Source organism: Octopus sinensis, linkage group LG24 (assembly GCF_006345805.1).
Source record: "Octopus sinensis linkage group LG24, ASM634580v1, whole genome shotgun sequence".
Lineage (NCBI taxonomy): Eukaryota > Metazoa > Mollusca > Cephalopoda > Octopoda > Octopodidae > Octopus > Octopus sinensis.
The window spans coordinates 19,093,520-19,099,694 of record NC_043020.1 but is presented as its reverse complement, the minus strand read 5'-3'; positions in this window follow the sequence as shown (position 1 = coordinate 19,099,694).

The following is a 6,175-nucleotide window of genomic DNA, read 5'->3' as shown; positions in this document are numbered from 1 at the left end:
TGGACTCTAAGCAAACAGACACATACAAACACACCCTGTTTGCCATTCTCTCAAGACACACATCTGTATTCTATGTGTATTGGTATGTGCCTACAAGCATATTACATCACAGAGGAGGATATGGTTGAGTTAATAGAGTCCCATAGAGAAAGTTTATCTAATAAGGTGCTGATGCTGTTAAAACAAGAAAAAGCTGGAGAGAAAAATGCCAAAAATACAAATGAGATCATTGATATTCCATCAACTCCACTTAAACTCAGTGCAAAGAATTTTACAAAAGGGTTGGCACTTATAACAGAAGGTCTGCAAGTTTCTGCTGATAGTGACTCTAATTATGAACATAACATAAAAATTACAAAGAGTTTACAATAAGCTTAGTTCCTACACTACAAAGAGGCGATGTGCCATCAAAAAACTTTGAATAAGTTTCTTCACTCAAATCATATATTAGCAAAGAAGGCAGTATTAACACCAAGAGGTAATATTTATTCTCACTTAAACATGAATGTTCTGTTAGAACAAACTATACTGCAGTAAATACCACGAGAGAAGTTCTCATATTGACTTTTAGTGCAAAATGCACTCTTGTTTATATCTCTCGAGGGGAGATAAATCCCTGCCATCTCCAGCACCAAGACCACCAGATCACATGATTTCAACCATCCTTGGTGTTAACAATTATAAGAGGTGGCAAGATTTATCTCCCCGAATGCATTTTACACTAAACGCCAATGAGAGTTTCTCTCATGTTATCTACTGTAGTATAGATTTTTTTTCTAACAGAACATCCCTGTTTAAGTGGAGATAAATATTACCTGTTGATGATGATGAACTGTAAGGCAGAAGATAGTGTCCCTCACCTTCCCAGTAATTCATTCTAGCATCAGCCTTCACACAGTAGCTAATATCTTTTGTGGTAAAAATGTACCCTCTCATTACGTTTGTGATTGCTATTTCTTCCCTAACATATTTCTCTGAAAGTGCATAAAAATGTGTGTTGTTTATTTTTTGTTTTCCTTTGGGAATTTTTTTGTTTTTTTTTTCACGGAGATTTTAAAGCATAAATAATGAATTTTAATTTGACCTTCACACAGACACACAAAGATGAAAGTGACTTTCACCAAATTTAGCTCTTTAAACTGTTGAATATTTCAGTTTGAGAAGTCAACTTCGAGGTCACTCTTATCTTAAAAACATACATAAATAGCTGATATGCTACAAAAGACCTCACTAAACTGAACACTCTATCCTAACAGCTTCGATCAGAGCCTGGTGCTGCTCCTGGCCCTACCAACTGCTGTCAAACTGTCAAACTCATGCCAGTATGAAAAACGTAGTATCTTTTCGGTTTGAACGGCAGTTTTTATCATAATTTCTAGGTAACTAAAAAATTTTAAACTGGTAGAATATGTTTATAAAACATCTTTTTCTCTTCAATTTCTGCAATTTCACCCAATCAATTGCGTCTATTGAGGTAAAAAAACATTGTGCCGTATGAATATGTCCCTCGCTTAAGAAACAGATTGGGTTTATTTATATTTGTGAAGAAAAAAAAATACCTTTCCCCCACCCGTAACCCTAACCAACCATAAAACAGATAGAAATGCAATAGATCGATACTAGGGTCATAATTATGGGTGACAATTTCATATGACACCGCTATAAAAAACTGCCGTTCAAACCGAAAAGATCCAAAACGTATCCTAAATGATGATGATGATACACACACCTATTTCATCATCATTTAACATGTTTTCTATTCTGGCAGGTGTTGGACGATTTGACAGGAACTGATGAGCTTCAGGACTGCACCAAGCTCCAATATCTGTTTAAGCTTGTTTTCTACAGCTGGATGCTCTTCCCAACGCCAACCATTGACTTGTGGAGAACCGCCTCATTTCTGAAATTGATGATTATAATTTTCGACCTAGGACAGTAATTAGTTTGTATTTCTGTAATTCTTCACAGGCAAGAAAATATATCATGTGAATTTTTTCCTTTCTATATTGCTTACAAGCAATATAGCCTGTTCCAACATTTCACAAGTTTGTCGTCGTAATATCGTCATAGAAAGCTATCACGCACAAAATGCCAGTTTCAAAATCCTGTTTTCTGATTGAACAAAAGTTATGAAATCTCTAATATTTTTTTTCTAAATATTGTTTTCTGGAACAAGCGAATAACAAAATCAGGTTCAGCGTGAAAAATTACATCTGTAAACCAATTTTGAAAATTTTCACTTAATTTTAAAATCGCGAAAACTGTGACAGCAAAAGTAGAGATCCATAAATTTGAATTCACTAATACGCGCGTGCGTAAGCGAGAAAAATGAAAGAGGGGGGGGGAAGAGAAAGAGAGAGCGTGTGAGAGAGAGAGAGGGGGAGAAAGCGTGTGTGAGAGAGAGAGAGAAAGGAGAGTGAGGGTGAGAGAGAATGTGTGCGTGTGTACGTATGCAAGGTGGCAAAAATGAAGCTAAAGCGATCGGTGTATTCAAAGTGCCAACCTATGTAATGTACCAGATGGGTACAGCACTCAATTAGGTCAGCACACACACACACACGGAATAATAAATAGGTAGATATAAAGTAGCTTCGAACATGACACGAATACATTCACTGTCTTACGTGCGCGCGCGCGTGTGTGTATATATATATATTTATTTATATAAGTATTTGCTTGCTATTAGTTGTCTTTCCAAAGAAAATTTTACCCCCAGAAGATACACCATTAATCTCTGCTAAAGGTGTTTTAGAAAGAAGTGTCGGCTGTTAAATAATAACTGTCCGCCATAATAGCAGCGGCGGCTGGGAGAAGTAAGGTGGCGGCGGCGGGGCTCGCTTTAGAATGTAGGACAAGTGAAGGGACGTTGACCTGGAGAAGTTTCAATAGGAGGGGAGAGTGTGAGTGAGAGAGAATGTGAGTGAGCGAAACGAGAGGGAGAGAAAAGTGTGAGTGAGAAAAAAGGAGAGAGAGAGAAGGTGAACTATGTAGATAGATGCAGAGGTGAACTGAGAGAGAGAGAGAGAGAGAGAGAGAGAGAGAACGTGAACTATATAGATAGATGCAGAGGTGAACTGAGAGAGAGAGAAGAGAGAGAGAGAGAAAGTGAACTATGTAGATAGATGCAGAGGTGAACTGAGAGAGAGAGAGACAGTGTGAGAGGAGAGTATGAGTAAGCGAAGAGGAGAGAAGAGAGTAAGAAGTCGAAAGAATGACTGAGAGCGAAGGAAGGGGAACGTAAGATTGAAAAGGAAATGAAAGACGTGGAAGGAGGAAAGGAAGGAGTGAGAAAGACGAAGTTGGGGAGGGAAAGCAGTAATGGAGTGAAGACGAAGGGGAATAATAGATAAAGTGAAGAGATAAAATGAGAGGAGTGGAGAGAGGGGGAGGAAAAGCGGAAGAGGAAAAAGAAAAGACGGTGAATCAAAATGGCAGAGAGCGAGAGAAAGAAAGAGAAGAGAGTGGTGGGTAGCATAAACGAAGGAGGAGACACGCAAGAGGATTGGGGAGAGGAGAGAAATCAAAGCCGATTACGTGACAGGCGAAAGGAAGTAGAAGGCCAAGAGGAGAAAGGAGGAGAGAAAAAGAGAGAAAAAAAGAAATAGCGCAGTAATAAGAGATGATGACGATGATGATGATATTGAGGTTAAGGGTGGAGAGAGAAACATCACAGAAAGAATTTAAGAACTGCTTGTATGTATGTGTGCTAAGTGCTAAATAAGGTGTATGTATGTATGTATGTATACCACATAAGTTGTATGCTGTTTTTTAGCCCTAGGTCAACCCTAATCGAGCAAAGCAATGATCAAAAGCATTCCAGTCATAGACATCCTTTTTTTTTTTACTATTATAAATACGGTAGTGTGTGTGAATTGAGATTCGGCTTTTATTTCTAGTCGGTCGGAAGACCACATAGCTACCACCCTAATTGGCTCGATAAGCTATACGTATGTATATACACGTGCGCAAGTGTTGTATGTGTACGAATGCGGTACATGCGAAATCTCTCTCCCTCTCTCATATATATATATATAATATATATATATATATATATATAATATATATATATATTGCATGCGTAGATGGTGTGTGAGTTTATGTAGAAGCTAAGGTATTAATTAATACGTATGCATACTATATGCGCAAAATGTGTTACTGTGTCACAGTCGTCCTAAAACATGTATGTATATACATATAAGCCTCTATAAATATAACAAAAGCAATACTATTAAATTAAGTGGGTCGTGTATAAAACGTATGGTACATAGAAACACATACAGCTTGCTATGAATGTCAGATATAAAAGTACGCACACATAAATGTATAGGTATAATTACATAGACTGCAGGAGGCACAAATAGCACAATTACACGCGCCCACACACATGTATATATCAGGTTACTTTGTATGTTACTGGTACAACTTGTTACCTGGTCAGGTAGTTGGTGACTAAACCAGCTTTCCACCAGGTCAAATTGGAGCTTAAACCGAGCAGCTGGCAATGCCGTAGCGAAAGCAGAGGCACACAACTACATGAGCCAATAGAGAAAAGTTGCTGTCAGACCACAGTGAGAGTAATGGACTCCGTGTTCTTGTCTGATAGAAGGATACTCATTGAAAAATTTGAGGATCGTCCCGTTTCAGAAGGCCCCAATTCAAATCGTCCCAGTTGGGCTACTGGGAGTAAAACTGTTCAATCAGAAAAGTGAATGCAGTTCTGCGCGCGCTTCTTTCATTATAATCGATTTAATGGACAGAAAAACTTCTTGGAACACAAGCTTTCAAATGTAGTTGCGACGGTTGGGACGCCACTTGCAAAGTGCAACGAAGAAATATCACTGTTTTCAGAGTAATTCATTATTTCATATCTCATTTTCTTATTTCAGACGACAATCTGTTATTTCACGGCGATTTAGCTGCTATTTCTGCCAAGCAGAGTGGCCATGCTAGAGGCTGACTCTTTTCTGTACGTACACTGATTGCAAGTGTCTAAAAGGTGAAAATTAAATCACTTGCGTATTTGTTTAGCTGCCCCTCATGCATGAGTAAGATAAAAAGCTTTATTTAAAATGGTGTGTGTCAGTAATATTGGTTTCAAATTTTGTCACAAGGCCAGCAATTTCGGGGCAGGGACTAAGTTGATTACATTGACTCCAGTGTTCTACTGGTAGTTAAGACATCGAAAGGATGGAAGGCAAAGTCAATCCCGGCGAAATTTGAAATCAGAATATGAAGACGAACGAAATGCTGCTAAGCATTTTGCCCGGCGTGCTAACGATTTACCCAGCTTGTTTTCTTATCTATAATAATAAAAGCGAATTTTTGTCTGAACGTCTGGGACCCCTATCTGTATCTCAGTCTACATTTGCTCCACATAGACATATTATACCATTTTGGAATCAGGATGATCGCGGGATTGAAAATCTGCCCTTCATTTGGTTCTTGAACATCCAGCGTTGGAATCTGATTGAAAAGCATTTGGATTGCTATTTCTAGCAGCTTGGCTACTTCACGCCATCTTGGTTGACGTTTGTCAGATGACATCAGAGATGAATGACATTCGCTTCGTTAATTTTAAGTTGAGATAAGAACTTTGGGACAAATTGACCAACAGTTGGAATTCAACTTTGGACTGTTACAAAAAATTGATTGCATTACAGAATTACTCCTCATCCGTCCTTAACCTCTGATCAAACGCCACCGGAACATATAGTCATTATAGACGTAGGATCTTTGTGGGTTTTTTTACGGCGGTGAGCAGGGCGAAATGCTTAGCGGTATTTCGTCTGTCTTTACGTTCTGAGTTCAAATTCTGCCGATGTCGACTTTGCCTTTCATCCTTTCGGGGTCGATAAATTAAGTACCAATTACATACTGAGGTTGATATAATCGACTTAATCCGTTTGTCTGTCCTTGTTTGTCCTCTTTGGGTTTAGCCCCTTATGGGTAGTAAAGAAATAGGTATTTCGTCTGTCTTTAAGTTCTGGGTTCAAATTCTGCCGAGGTCGACTTTGCCTTTCATCCTTTCGGGGGTTGACAAATTAAGTACCAGTTGCATACCGGAGTCGATCTAATCGAGTGCCCCACCCCCCATCTCAAAATTTACGGACCTTGTGCCTAGAGTAGAAAAGAAAAGGATCTTTGTGGCTTTTGTCTGTGTTTACAATTATCTTTA